Consider the following 17,313-nt stretch of genomic DNA (forward strand, 5'->3'; position numbering starts at 1 on the left):
ATAAGCTATAAAGTTTGATAAGAATGTGTTGTGGTATCGAGGGAGAACTTGTCATATTAATACATTGACTCCATTGGTGAGGTTTCTCAGGTGCAACATTGTTTCTCGAATCCTACATTCTCAACAATTTCAACTTTTCGATTACCTTTTTTAACTCGTTTTGGGTAACTTTTTTTTTAAATATCCCCTGCCACAGCTGCCACAGCTGCCACCTGCCACCCCTGCCACCCCTGCCACCGCTGCCACCTGCCACCGCTGTCACCTGCCCCCTTGCCACCTCCTGCCATCACTGCAGGACTTTGCCTCCCTGCCAGTCGTCCCCTGCTCCTAGCCACCGCTGCTACCCGTCCGCTGCCACCGTTGTCATGCTGTTACACGGAGCTATGATGGTGGTCTGTTCAGGTTCTGTTAGCGCTCCATGGATGTTCCATTATATCATTGTTTTGGCTAAACTATTGTTCAGTCGAAATAGCTTGCCTGCTGCTCCAAGTTCACACTTTTATTTTCATTTAAACTCTCGCTCTTACCTGAGACTCAACTTTCCCTATCAAGAGCTCACTGCAGACACTGCTAGTGCTGCAGACACTGCTAGTGCTGCAGACACTGCTAGTGCTGCAGACACTGCTAGTGCTGCAGACACTGCTAGTGCTGCAGACACTGCCATCATCACAACTACAGCTACAAGAGAAACATTTCACATCCCAAGGGAGGGATGAAGGAGTGCAGATGATGTACAGGGATGAGGAATGCTTCACACCGGCCACACACGGATGGGATGCATGAGACGTGAATGAAAAAGTGGTTCTGCTTCTAAATTTCGTTACCTGCAGTCATAATTTTGAGAAATAATATTAGAAGGAAATGTTTCTGATAACGACAAGTGGAAAATGAAAAGAACAATACTAAGTTAATTTTTGTTACTTTTTTTATCATTTATTCAGTAAAATTTACTAATATTTACCTATACAAAAACTTCCCAGGTCAAATTTCTAACAAAAAACTTGAATAAAAGTATAATGTATTTACTAAATTTTACTATGAAAGTCGAGTAATATATTGTTTGTCAATGTAATTCCTCTACTTGTACGCTTGATAAATTTCAGTATTTCATTACATAAACTCAAAAATATAACAACATAACGTGATCACGGATCATGCATATAAATGGCACTCGTAACTAACACAACGGCACGCAGCGTTAAACCCCGACCCTGATTTAATCTTTTTTCAGTACAAATCAAACTATGTACTTGGTGATACACTCCGCTTGTTTCTCAGTTCTCAATTCAGGTAGGAATAGCATTGCTTTGCAAAAAATCCTTCTTTATTGAGACCGGGGAGATTTGAATCGCAATTGAAGTGACGAATGTAAAATGACCTATAAAAGTTCTTTTCTCGTAAGAATAACATACCAAAAATGCGACAGTTTAATGACTCATTCTCAATGCAGGTAGGAATATCATTATAATGAGAAGAACATGCAGTGAACATTACACGGGAACGCAAGTTTGGCCTCAGCTGAGGGGTTAAAAGATGAGATGTTGCGATATCTTGAACACGAAGAAGGAATTTCATCCGCAGCCAACCGAGGCTTGCAGTTGCGGAGCGAACATATATGTGCACCACATGTGATTTTATGGATAATATTTATGGTGTACTACATGTGAATATTATGTGTGCACCACATATGAATATTATGTATGCACCACATACGAATATTATGTGTGTACTAAATATGATTTTATGTATAATATTTATGGTGCACTACATATGAATATTATGTGTGCACTATAATATGTGCTATATGTGTGCACCACATATGAATATTATGCAGGAAATTGATGAAGCTCAATATTTCAACCATAAGTTTTCTTTGTATTTTTCTATTTGTTTATGAGTATAGTTAGTATTTTATATGATGGCGGTATAAGCACTTTCTATGATAGTGGTCATTATTTAATACGATGGTGGGTAGTAGTGAATATAGTTGCTGTATATACTCCAAATAAAATTTGTTTAATGTACCAGGAATTCTATATTATAATAGCAGTGATGGTTAAGAGAATAAAGTGAAATACAAAATTTGGTCAGAGATAAGTAACCCAGTCTGCAGCGGCACCAGCTCTAGAAATATCCTGTTTGGTTCTGGATTAAGAACTCGTAAAGTTTGAGATATATAAAAGCTTTTGATTAATTGCACCTTATCTCCTGCTAGCGATAAGCAGGCGAACCAAATAAGAATTAGGGTACAAAAAAATAAACGTATTAAGTAAGGGTAAAAAATTTGATTTAAAATTCAAATGTATTCTATATTTATATAGAACATAAAGATATATAAGATATATAGAATATTTGTATAGAATATATATATAATATTTTATATATTTATAATATAACTATTATAAATATATAAAATAAAAATAAAGTCTGATATATCCGTTTTAGGAAAATAGATTATTGCTTAAAAACCTTCCGTAAGTTGATTTAATCAATTATAAATTATTCTTCGAATTCAAGACTGAAGGTAGGGACAAAACGATACGATCTCAACGAATAAAAAAAACTTGAAAATTAAATTTCGTTTGCGGAGCATAACATGTGAATAATTTTCAATGCTATACGCATTTAAATGAGTTGAATAAGTAAACATGCAAAATTGTTTAACGAGTAATAAAAACGTTAATTTTTTATAACAGCCACGAAATATTGGCACCAAACCGCACATCGGTTCACATCTAAAAATTATACAAATAGGATTGAATATAAAAGAATTATAGTATAATAAAAAAACATCGTTCATATCCGGGGAAACTTGTAAGTAATTCAAACCGGTCGACATATACTGTATAATACGAACATTAAACTTTAATATAAAAGTATTGAAAAAAAAAACGTTAGAAGAGAATTCAAGCGATGGGTGTACTGAACTCGCCGCTACAAATGTTATCTAGAATCAGTAGGGTCAAAAGTTCTATTGAAATAGAACTGACTAGGAGATGTGATGTATTCTATACATGAACAACACAGCAACACTCAGATAAGACCTTTGCTCTGTCAATATCTAGTGTGTGCTGGACATCTAGTCGACCCATGCTCAATATATAGCACATGCTGGACATATAGTTGAGCCATGCACAGTATATAGCACATGCTGGACATATAGTTGAGCCATGCACAGTATATAGCACATGCTGGACATCTAGTTGAGCCATGCACAGTATATAGCACATGCTGGACATCTAGTTGAGCCATGCACAGTATATAGCACATGCTGGACATATAGTTGAGCCATGCACAGTATATAGCACATACTGGACATCTAGCTGAGCCATGCACAGTATATAGCACATGGATATCTCAAGAAGCATTTTATATTAATAAGTGAGATAAGCGTCCAAGAACGAAATCGCGCTGGCGCGCCATGTCGTTTCTAGGAAAATTCAATATTCTCACATTATTTCGCATATTAGGAATGTAATTATAATTTAAAATATAAAAATAATTTCTTAACCTTGCCTTATATATTCAAATTTATGAATAATTGCCATTAGTAGTTAATTTATCAATAAAATATATTGGAAACATATTTCTTAGCGTGTATTTTTTCCTTTCTTTTTGCAACACTTCGGTAAAACAAGTGTTAGTGTTAGTGTTAGTGTTACACCATATAAGTTCATACTTAAACTGTATATATTCATGTCAGGTGCTGCTTTTTGACACTTCTGGCTGTAAAAACTTTGAAAATTTTTGGTCATCATATCATGAGGTTTGACATCGATCAGTTTTCGACCGCGGTATATTACTGAGGGAAAACCATTCATAATTCCAGGCAATTCGTCCTAAGTTAAAGATATGTAATCAGTAGTATATGAAGTATATGAAGGCTCGCAATTTCCACAACTACTGCATATTAAATAATTAATGGAGTTGTAGCCATTTGATTTCTAAAGCTGACTGATTAATGAGTAATTGTGCTAAGATAAAATAGGCCTAAGTTATTTATATATAATGTATAGGTTCATATTATTAATAAACATAATCATTGTATTATTAGAAGGTATACAAAAGCTGAGTTTATAATGATTAATTTTTAACTTGTTTGATTAAGATCAATTATAATTTATTCATTAATTATGACTTCTTGATAGCCCGTTAAATCACCTGAACTAGAGGTTATAATCACCTAATCGACAGTTTTGGCCAACACATCACAGCCGAGGCTGAGTTAAAGCTCTCTGTAACTGAATTAATTCGTTAATTGGATGATTGGCCGCACACTACGTGTCCTGATTGGCTATGTGCTTTGAATACACGTCGCCTGACCTACATCTCGCCTGCACTGTGACGCTCGTCTGTCCCACATCTCGCCTGCACTGTGACGCTCGTCTGTCCCACATCTCGCCTGCACTGTGACGCTCGTCTGCCCCCACATCTCGCCTGCACTGTGACGCTCGTCTGTCCCATATCTCGCCTGCACTGTGACGCTCGTCTGTCCCACATCCCGCCTGCACTGTGACGCTCGTCTGTCCCCACATCCCGCCTGCACTGTGACGCTCGTCTGTCCCCACATCCCGCCTGCACTGTGACGCTCGTCTGTCCCACATCCCGCCGTACGAATAACATACGAATCACGTACGAATAACATGCAAGTAGAATTCTACTAGATACGATGCTTGCCACGTACGAATAACACGCAAGTAGAACTCTACTAGATACCATGCTTGTACCATGCTTGCCACGTACGAATAACACGCAAGTAGAACTCTACTAGAGACCATGCTTGCCACGTACGAATAACACGCAAGTAGATCTCTACTAGATACCATGAATACCTCGTATGAATAACACGTAAGTAGAACTCTACTAGATATCATGCTTGCTAATTCGTTATCAGTACATTTCTAGAACCGCAGAACATTTCTGAGTAGTCGAGTACATAATTTCTTGATTAAACAGATCATTTCTGAGTACGCATGCCGAGAACTTCTGAGTAAGTAGAGCGTATATTATGCTCTTCAATAGAAGCCTAAATCTATGCGGGTTGAACATCAAGGTAATAAATTCGTCATTAACATGGAAGTTTAGCGCGAACCTCAACACATGAAGAGACCCAGGCGACTAAAAAACATTCCACATTCAGTAGAACTTATTTAATATCCTAACAGGTACAAAGTTAGTCAAAAGCATCAACTAATCACGAAGAAATTACTCATTGTACTCATTCATACTTATTTAATCCCGTTTAGGTTAGTCAAAAGCATCAACTAATCACGAAGAATTTACTCATAGTACTTATTCATATTTATTTGATACCCTTTAAGTTAGTCTGATGCATCAACTAATCACGAGGGAATTACTCATTGTACTTATTCACGCTTATTTAATACCCTTTAAGTTAGTCCGATGTATCAACTAATCACGAGGGAATTACTAATAGTACTTATTCATACTTAGTTTATACCGGTACCCTTTACGTTAGTCCGATGTATCAACTAATCACGAGGAAATTACTCATTGTATTTATTCATGAGAAGGTCAGAGTTGGGTAGAAGTTTCACCGTGTCAGGTTGGCCGTGTAGCAGCCATGTAAGGAAGGCATGAAGGTCAAGCCTGGCAGCAGGTTAGCCAGGGCAGCTTTCTGGACTTGGCGAGGGAAGGCCATGCAAGAAGGCGATGCAGGTCACGATAAGGAGAAGCCTTGTGAGAAAACCTTGCACACAACGCGCCTGTACAGACGCCAGACTGTATTGGTTAACCTGTTTTACAGCGCTGCAGACACCACGCGCCTCTACAGTCGCCAGACTGTATTGGTTAACCTGTTTTACAGCGCTGCAGACACCACGCGCCTGTACAGTCGCCAGACTGTATTGGTAGACGTGTTTTACAGCGTTGCACACTCCACGCGCCTCAACAGTTGCTAGACTGTATTGAAAAACCTGTTTTACAGCGTTGCAGACATCACGCGCCTGTACAGTCGCCAAACTGAATTGATAGACGTGTTTTACAGCGTTGCAGACACAACTCGCCTCTACAGTCGCCAGACTGTATTGATAGACATGTTTTACAGCGTTGCAGACACCACGCGCCTCTACAGACGCCAGACTGTATTAGTCTGGCCACTTTTGGACTTTTTTTATCGCTTTGCAGACACCATACACGTGCACAGTCGCATGAATGAACATGCATACAACGTTCTGCCACCGAAAAGGGCGGAGTTATCGTACAAGAAATCTACTTGCATAGACCTCCCTCCACCTGTACGAGTTAATGCCGAGCTGTGACTTACGATTTTACAAAAATGCATATATATTTTCAAACAGAAGCCTAGTATAAAATGTAGCACTTAGTTCTTATTTCCTAGAAGTTTAAATAGACAGGTCTGTCTCTTTGTGGTTACTTTAAATTGATTTATTATTTATTTGTAAAGTATGGTTTCAATGTATGCATTTAAATTTTTTACAACGTGTTTTACCGCTTGTCGCACACCACACACGTGTATATTTACAAGAATGAATTACAAAACAAAGTGTTTTACCGCGTTACAGAACCTCGCGTGAATTAAAATACTGATATTTTACTTTTTTAACCATGATTTACCACTTACCATGCTGCCACCAAACATGGTACAGACCATACACGATTTTACCAGTAGAGAAAGATGAGCTGTTCGATCGTCTTGCAGAAAATACGCAAGGTGCTAAAATTTTCAATGTACGAATATAGGAAGAAAAAAGCTCTAATTTATTTTCTAGTCAAGCGTCAACCTCCAATTGGTCCAAATTCTTACAATGCCGCAGCAGACGACTTAACCCTCTACCGCCGTATGTCACTCTCCGGGAACATAACTTTCAACTTAAATTATACGAAAACTATTGAGGGCAGCATCCTGAGGACGTTTGTACTCACCAGAGAACGTTTTAAAGTTGCCGTAGGTGGCGGCAACCATCAGTGCAAGTCATTTTGCGCTCACTAGAACGTATTCATTTTGGGAGGTAGGCTTGTGACAATAGATATTACTTCGGTTACTCGTGTCACACGGTAGAGGGTTAAGGTCCCACTAACGTATCGATGCTGCACTTAGAATTTGTAAACTTTGTAAACGTACATGGGCGGTTGACCACTGTAGCCGCAGGTTGACGCATCTCTTATAGCATTTGTTTACCATTAGTAGATTTCACTTTTCAGCATCACTCTTTCTCCACGTGTCACTTTGCTCCCGACGCCGACCAGTACGGTATGGTGCGGAGATGTTGAACATTTGTCATATTGCTATTTTGAATAGTTGTAGGATTTATTACTGTATGTAATAGCCCTTAATCTCTTTGCAGACGAAAATGCAAATAATTTCAACCTGCGGAATTAGACCTGTGAGACTAACTTGAAGCCCGTTTGGCGAAACTTTGCTGTAATAAAACTTGTTTGTGTTGAATATCCATTATAGTTTCATGCCCTTGTGTGAATTACTAAGTCAGTAAACGTGAAGACCATTACTAGAATGGTACGTAACTCTTAGACTGCAAGGCAGCGATTACAACCACAGTTATGTTAATACAAAGTGGTTTGAAAGAAATGTACAATTTTACAAACTGAAATTCTCGTAAGTAAGGGTAGAATTTCCTACTTTAATCGAATATGGTAGTGTCGCCATCTTTATTAATGGACTAATTCAACTAATGAGGAGCAAAAGAACTAACGAAAAACACTAGCAAGTTTTCAAACTTCGAGGACGTGTGGCAGGAATAAAAGATGGTCTTTGTGACGAAGCGAGAACCTGTGGACCTTCAGACGTCTGTGTTGTTCTCGGGGCTAATTCTCCCACGAAATGAGCTCCTGAGACGCTGACACGACTAACCTACGGTGAACATGTGAACGCATTCCGGTAGCTTGGTGTGATTAACATACGTTGAACATGAGAATGCATTCCGGTATATTATGCTTGTTGAACGTACGTTGAACATGCCAACGCATTTCGGAATTTAGGTGTGCTGAACATAAACTGAATATGGCAAAGCATTTTATCACCCCAAACCCATGTGAGGAAGGAGGTCTTGTCATGTGATCCAGTCGACCTTTACTCTTCAGCTTCAGCCTCTCTGTTCAGGCTTCAACATCACTCATCTTCCCGCTACCCATGCCATTGCGGCCGTTGAATAGGGTACAAATATATGATTATATGCACCTTAAAGGATTAATTCATCCTAAACCGTGCTACAATACTCTAAGTATACTGAATAATTATGAAGAATTTTCATATTTAATATCCGAGACAACATTTGAAAATCCATTGTCGGATATCGCGTATATGTAGGAATCAAACATAAATTTTAATGTTCAGTAGCCAATATCTATCAATATAATTCACTATCACCGTATTTCAAGCAGCCCATCACAGAGGATTGGCAGGAACTGGCTGCTAGGACCAGTAAAGGTATTAGTGACCGCGAGGTTAACAGCGTTCTTCAGATGTAACGGTTCACAAACCTGATTTTTCAGACTGGATCAGAACCTTGACGACGAACTGCTATGGTTCCAGCAACGTCTTTGTTCGTGGACCTTTTGCTGCTTAATTTGATAAAAAATTAAGATGTAGGGACAGATAATTCCATACATGTACTTTTAGCAAACTTATTTCAGCGAAAACTAAGTCATTTCAAGGATAGTTTTTTTAAAATAGGTTTTTATTTATACGTCAACAGGCAGTACCGCAGCTATAGCTTACATTGTTCGGAAATTGTATGGAAATGTAAATTGCAACTAAATATTTTAGGAACATGGAAAAACTGCATGTAACAAGCTGCCTCTTTCATATCCAGAATTTCCCCACTAGATTTTAGCTTGGACAGCTTTAGCTTGGACAGCTATGCCAGTTATTGCTGGGAGAATATCAGGAAACTGAATTATGGTTTGAAACAGTTCGAAAGATTTTAAACAATCATTCACGCTAATACAATAAATCATTCAAACTTATAACCACCCTAATGAATACAGGCAAATGCTTGAGCAGTGAAAAGGAAAAAAAAACATTATCAAGCCGATGTGTGTCCGTGGACTTTAAAGCCAAGGCTTATCATTCAGCACGGATGAAATGTTTTGATGTGGTTTATGAAATGAAATAATAAAAGAAATATCGAGTCCTTGAGCGTGTTGAAACACGAAGCCCAACCATGACCCTTGTGGTCGTAAGTTTATTTTAAACTTTTGATTACCCAAGCCCTCGAACGAGGCAAAACTATCGCAAAAACACTAGAGAAGAATCTCGGAGACGGATTATCAGATTCGTGTTAGATAGCAATCAAGATTAAAAGACTAACTGTGCTGAATTTATAATGAACACAAGCATACAAAATAAATAAATATAAGACAAATAAGCTGCTAATATCAAGAATGCCGAATAATTGATCGAAAAAAGAATGCTGTTGAACGAAATCAACGAATATTTAATAACGAAATTGATAGCGGATGTATTGGGAATAATGGCGTCAAAAATGCAATGTAAATAAGGTTGCAGCGGAGGCGGTCGTGACACAAGATTTCTGATAGCCAAGCCAGGATGGCGTGAATGTCGCGGGGTCCAAGAACATGAACACTGAACATAGATGGATAAATATGAACAAAAACATTGAACATGCATGAGTATGTGAACATGAATGAAGATTGATGGATATATGAACATGAATGAAGATTGATGCATAAATGAAGACTCGCGGTCCGTGGATAAACGGATATGAATGAATATAGATTGATATATTAACATTAATGAAGATTGATGCACACTCTAAAATGAATAAAGATTGATGGATAAATGGTTATAAATGAAGATAGATGCATAAATGAACATGATTAAAGATTGATGGATAAATGAATTTAAATGAAAATAGATGGATATATTAACATGAATGAAGTTTGATGGGCAAATAAACATGAATGAGCTTAACCGGACTCGCGGGTGCAGCCTATGTGAATGCAAAGGAAAAAACGGGACTGTATATAGAAGAGAGTAGATGATAAGTGTGATAAGTGAACAAGTAAAGATAACACGTGGTGTCATATTATAGATAACAACAGGGATGCACGTGTAGACAACAGGATCTGACAACGCGACGGAGCGTCGCCGTTCACATCGTCTCGGTTCGTCAGTTCAAAAATTTAGTGGTAGAAAAAAATGTGTCTTTTCTAAAGTATTTTTCTTATTCTGAGTATATCAATAAAAAAAATATAACTCAGTACCCACTGCAGTGAGTGACAGAGAGCGCATTTTCTCGTCGACGAAAACGTGAAGTCACGGACGGACGGACAGACGGTTATGACGAGCACAATATAGCGCCTTTTTTTCCATAAATGAGAAAATGCGCTAAAAAGATATTTACGAATCACTATTATTCGTTTGTGATACTCACGATTATTTGAAAAACAACTTGGTTAATATTTTGAATGAAAATGAGTTGGTTGATCTTATGATCTTCAATGTTGGTTACACTAACAATGAATTATGTCAAGAACGAAGGATGGATGAAGCGTGAATGATATGAAATGTTTATAATGGTGGTAAGTGAGATAGACGATAGAGGGGGCAAGATGGAAATGGAGTGAGGGAGATGGAAGAGGGAGGGAGTAAGGTAACGATCAGAGGAGGAAGTGGAGTGAGTGAGGGGGCAGAGAATGAAGGGGGAGTGAGGTAGAGGGGGCAAACCGGCCTCTGCCCTAGAAACTCTCCCTAACTCATACTTCTCCACCCCTTCCCTCCCTCCCTCTTCCTCCTTCTCACCACCCACGCTCTCACTTTCGATTTCTCACTCTTCATGTCTTCAAACTTCTGCTAAAACTTCAACCATCCTTCATTTTCCTTACATTTCCTTCGTCTATCTTTACACTTTACACGTCTTCGTCTATTTTTACACGTCTTTACATCCACACTGTTGTTCAGCGGCAGGGTTGGTCATCTAACAAACTTTTATGAACTTTTATGTTGGCTCCAGCACTTTAAAAGAATTAATTGGTCATATTAGGACGCACTTCCAGCAAGTAGCACCGAAACGCTTTTTAGAACTCCCTAAACGGTGTCATGATGACACACACTAAAGTAGAAATGGCATCGCTATTTAGACAAATTTTCCATCATTTCTCAGAGTGTAGACACAGAGGGCGGTTCTCACTCAAGGCTGAGGGTGAAACGTGTAGCGCTGCGAGGCCTGACGTAAAAAAAGTTCACATCATTTAGAAAAATAATTAGATATAAAATCAATGACATGAAGTACCACCTGCACCACTGAGAACACGTCCACATATTTCTGAAAATTTCATTTAATTACATGTAATATCAGTGGCATCCACTGATGTACTGGATATTTGAATTGATATCACCATGTTTTTTCACTTGATGTTATGTCACTTGATGTAATGTCACTAGATGCAACATCACTAGATGCAATGTAACTAGATGCAATATAACTAAATGCAATGTAATTAGATGCAACATCACAGAATGCACTGTCACTAGATGCAATGTAAATAGATGCTATGTAACTAGATGCAATGTAACTAGATGCAATGTAACTAGATGCAATGTAACTAGATGCAATGTAACTAGATGCAATGTAACTAGATGCAATGTAACTAGATACAATGTAACTAGATGCAATTTAACTAGATGCAATGTAACTAGATGCAATGTAACTAGATGCAATGTAACTAGATGTAATATAACTAGATGCAATGTAACTAGGTGCAATGCCACTAGATGCAATGTCACTAATGCAACGTCACTAGATGCAACTTCACTAGATGCAACGTCACTAGATGCAACGTCATTAGATGCAACGTCACTAGATGCAACATCACTAGATGCAACATCACTAGATGCAACGTCACTAGATGCAACGCCACAAGAAGCAACATCACTAGATGCAACGTTACTAGATGCATCGTAACTTGATACAATGCCACTAGATGCAACGTCACTTGATTCAACGTCACTAGATGCAACGTCACTAGATGCAACGTCACTAGATGCAACGTCACTAGATGCAACGTTACTAGATGCATCGTAACTTGATGCAACGTCACCAGATGCAATGTCACTAGATGCAACATCACCAGATGCAACGTCACTAGATGCAATGTCACTAGATGCAATGTCACTAGATGCAACGTCACTAGATGCAATGTCACTAGATGCAACGGCACTAGATGCAACGTCACTAGATGNGATGCAATGCCATTTGATGCAACGTCACTAGATGCAGCGTCACTAGATGCAACGTCACTAGATGCAGCGTCACTAGAAGCAACGTCACTAGATGCAATGCCATTTGATGCAATTTCCGTTGATGCATTTCACTGATGCAATTGCACTAGAGGCAATGTCTCTAGATGTAATGTCACGAGATGTATTGTCTCTAGATATAACACAGATTTTTATATCTTATCCCAACGAAATAATGTGGAAAGATTCCAGATACAGAAGAATTTATGTTTTACTTTCTTCAAAGGATTAGAGTATCCGAACACAAGTACTCTGAGCGTACTTATGAAAAAGTTTTGAAATTGTCTGTTTAGCACATTTAATTACTGATAATTAACAAAATTTGTACCATACCTGGTAATTAGACTGCAAGGTTCGATATCGTAGACAAAATCGTCCAAGTTTGTTGGGGTTTAGAATATGTTGCATCTGCGAAACGAGAAATCTGTTTATATGACCCTGCAAACTGCAACTTATCACAGGGAACGTTGAGGACGGGTGTTTCTTCATCAAGTGAAATGAACTAACTTATCCCTCACTGTCATCGGCGACAATCAGCAAGACTGGTAGGAAGAATTCGTTAGAGAGAACAACTAGTTAAGGCTAAGAGTTAGTTTGAGAGAACATTTAGCAAAGCTTAAGAATTAATCTGAGGAAACATTTACTAAAGCTTAATAATTAGTCTGAGAGAACAATTAGTTAATGTCAAGAGTTACTGTAGTTTGAGAGAAATTAAGGCCAAGAGTTAGTTTGAGAGAACAACTAGGAAAGCCTAAGAATTAGTCAGAGAGAACAACTAGGAAAGCCTAAGAATTAGTCTGAGAGAACAACTAGTAAAGCCTAAGAATTAGTTTGAGAGAACAACTAGTAAAGCCTAAGGATTAGTTTGAGAGAACAACTAGTAAAGCCAAAGAATTAGTTTGAGAGAACAACTAGGAAAGCCTAAGAATTAGTTTGAGAGAACAACTAGTAGTTAGTAGAGAACAACTAGTAAAACTAAGAATTAGTTTGAGAAAAACTAGTAGGTAGTAGAGAACAACTAGTAAAACTAAGAATTAGTTTGAGCACATTTTCAGCGGGCCAGATGAGCGCGCTTCACTCTATACTGGAGAGCGTCGTCGGCCCGCGCAGTGTCAAGGTTGGTCGCTTTTTGTCGGTAGCTCCCGCGAGTTTCGATTGCTGCTAAGCAGGTTGATATTGAGCCCACCGTGTGCTGCCAACCCCACGGGGACCAGAAAGTGAAAACGTGCGCCGAGAATAGCAAGGTAGAAACAAATTCTCAGTTTTGACGACTTATCTGAATAAAAGTTGCTCTCGAAGCTGAGTTACTCGAAAAAAATGCTCGTTGGTTTCATCGTAAGATTGGTCTAACGAAAGTCAAAACATGTTGTTAGAATTATTTTAACATCGGATGGCCTTTCTAAAAGAATTTCGGGCCAATAACATTTATTTTCTGTTACATTTAAAGCAATGAACAATGAATCATTTTTAGTAAACTATACGCAACTTTTTTATTCGTCAACTAGGGAGACGATGATGGCCAGGCATAGAGTTTTAAAGTTTATTTCAATGTTACAAGTGAAAATTTTCGTGCTGCAAATTCTGTCACCTTAGAAAATAGAACGGGCTTCAATCTTGAAGGGAAAAGATTTACAGTAAAATTGATAAATATTACCGTCAACAGCTTCCAAAATCAGTAACATTTGGAAGTTTCATCGAACATCTAAATTACAACGAGCGACGAGACACTGAGGCGAACCAGCGAGCGCAGAGGCGTGTCAGTTTCGCATCGCGCGCGTGAAGGCTGCGGCGTTTGCTTGAGGAACAAGTTGAGCAAGTTTTTGTTGTCCAACCTTGAACTTGGTGGTCTCTGCCGGAGCAGCGATAGCGTCGACGCTTCGTTTTCATGGTCTCGCAGTGAAGAAAATCGCGTGCAGCGCGCATTCTTGGCCTGCTAGTTTTGGCATTCATTCCGCGGGGTGATTACTCACCACGGCAATGGAAGCGAGTATCGTTAGCTCGGCACGGTAATGGAAGCGCGGAGCGTTTGCTCGGCACGGTAATGGAAGAGCGGTGTGTTTGTTCGGCACGGTAATGGAAGCTGTCTCTTATACACATCTAGATGTGNGGAGCGTTTGCTCGGCACGGTAATGGAAGCGAGGAGCGTTTGCTCGGCACGGTAATGGAAGCGGGTAGCGTTTGCTCGGCACGGTAATGGAAGCGGGTAGCGTTTGCTCGGCACGGTAATGGAAGCGCAGTGCATGACATTCACCGCTCACCTTACTTATCGTCACGTTAGTTCCGGACACGCAAAAAAAAAACAGACGTGAATTCCCCAAACTTATTCCAATCCATTTAGGTGATTTTTCGGTAGTTAGTTAGGATTTGCCACGGACCAAAATTAAACAATCACCAGCATTTACGTCGACAACAACTAATGATTGTTCGCATGAAGATACTGCTGATTGCTGCTAAAGAACTGAATATAACTATCATGTAGAAAAATTTTTCAAAAATATGTCGAAATATTTTATATCCACTATCCGATCACTTTCCATATTTTTAACACAGTCTGTCCTGACAGTAAAAAATTCCTAACTCAATTCTATGACAAACTCTAGGGGCGATGATATGAAAGTTTCCATGGTCGACATTGGTCATACTATCACAAATAATATCTCCACCCGCCAATCACTGACGGATTTTCTCACTAAACCAATGAATAAAAATCAAGAAATTGGCCGCTACGTGTACTAAATAAGTTATGGTTGTGCGGCTGCAAGGCAAGAGTAGCCGCTTCATTTTGCAGTATCGTTCTGTTCTTAGGATTAATTTCAAATATTGGAGTAACATCAAATATTACACAAAACCTTCGTTTTAAATTTAGGGTCCCGGTAACATTAGGTCAAGAACATTTTCAACGTCATTGTAACCTCAGCAGAACTTTACTTCGAGTGGCAAACAATGCAATACAAAGACGCAAAAAGCAAATAATTCGCGATACACATAAAGATTCTTACTTCATCTTGCGTCAGGATTAGCATGACTTTGAGCTACTGCGTCTTGGAAAGAACAGCTGCTGGAAATAGCCAGCAAAGAAGAAGCAAAGCAATCGGACAAAGAAGAAGAAATGCAAGGTGACCAAGGAAGAAATGGAACATGGAACTAGTGTCCCTGCAGTTGCTGGATGTTCGTCCTCACTTTGGGCATTGTTTCTGCTCGTCAACAAGACAGCCTACATAACGCATTCAACATAAAATGAATGCTAACCTTGAAATCCATCCGCTGTTTTAGTTATTCACTTACATGCATTGTTATATATTGCGGTCGCATCACAGATCTATCTGGGTCGCAGGCATATATTAGCTGCTCATAACCTTGGAACCACGAACACAGTTTCTCAGGAGTTGGAATGCCGTCAGAAGCAACGCCAACGCCAGGCATCAGCTGAATGGATAGGAAGACATGACAATCTTTTAGTCGAACCGTAATGAACTTGCTTAATTTACTTAATTGCTATAATTTACTTAACTGTTTGGTGATCAGTTGTTGAACAGCAAATTGGCAGCTGAGTGATAATGATGAACCATAATGACGTCGAACACAAACTTCAACGACACATCCCACATTTCATTCCGTCACTCATTAAGTTGGAGAACAATAAGTGTCAAAAGGAAGCAGAGTGTGTTCATATGTATGCCTCTTTAACAGAATAATTCTTAGGGCTTAAAAAATTCCATGGTCAAATTATCCCGACTGCGGTCGAGTAGCTAAAGGTCGGACGCTTTCACTCTTAGAGGATCGTATCCTCGTATCCTTGAGTGTCATGCATCGCGGGATAGAATTCGCAGAAAATCGTTCATATCTGTCACTAGCAGCAAGCGAGTCAAAGACTTTGGTAATGTCATTTGCCAATTGATTTTATTGTAATTGTTGAAGCCCTGAGGTAGTTAAATCGTTTTTAATTCGGAAATTAAAAGCATGTTGGTAGAAAACAGATGACAGTGCGCATACAACGAAATGCACGTTCCTGAGTACAAAAATAGCGCGGGCAAGATTTTCTATACTTGAAGCGAATCGTCTTGATTGTGCCGAGAACCAAGCAATAATTACAGTAATTTTTAGAAGAAAATAACCTCCTCCTGCAACGCAAAACCTTGGAACAAGTGACCTATGTGTAACCTGTTTCTCACCGCTTGTTCAGCCTAATCCTTTCCGAAGATTAACCCTCGCCTCGCGACCCAAAAGGGCGCAACACTACCAACTACCGAGAAATCTGGCCGCCATGCGACTAACTATACGCGAGGTCAACTAGTTCCTGAACGTCGAGCTAAATGGCAAACCACACCTGCCTCGGAATAACGCGCAAATTCATTCAAGAATGAATGAAGTCTTTCATATCGTAGAACATTGATCGTTTCATCGATTATGAAAGAACATTGACGAATTATCATCATCAAGGTTGCGATCACCGTTTGAATAGTTAGTTAATTGTAAATATTATGAAACAACCTAAACAATTTTTTGGTAGAATAGTGAAGCGTCAACTCCAATCGATTCATTAATTATTCTACGTAAATTAAACCTAAACGCCGTTGGGTCGATGCTTTTCGGATATGTTACATGTGAGGAGAATGCCTTCGATGTTACAAGCGTCAGTTGTTATTTTTCTTATTTTCAGCACTTATTCTCCAAATCTTTGCCGCAGAATTTTAGCTTAAGAATTATTCGAGTTTTGCTACAAAATTTTGAATAAGTAATTAGCGGTTTTTAGATCTTTTTAAGAATAAGCATCCCTAGACGTTACTGGGGTGCTTAATCTCAACAAGGTTATTTGAATGAATAATGGAAACAAATTGGCTACATTTAAGCATTTTTTATGAATTCCAATTCAATGTAAAAATACATTGCAAAACATTAAATCCCAAACGATAAGCTAAACATCTTTGTCAAAGTACGGGGCCTTAATAAGATCACATGAAATTTCAAGAGCATTTCTTGAGAAGCGATCTCGCCACGTGAATTATTGAAGATAGGAATTTAAAAAACTCATTTCGCGGCCAAACATTTTC

This window comes from Hyalella azteca, unplaced genomic scaffold (genome assembly GCF_000764305.2).
Source record: "Hyalella azteca isolate HAZT.00-mixed unplaced genomic scaffold, Hazt_2.0.2 contig11760, whole genome shotgun sequence".
Lineage (NCBI taxonomy): Eukaryota > Metazoa > Arthropoda > Malacostraca > Amphipoda > Hyalellidae > Hyalella > Hyalella azteca.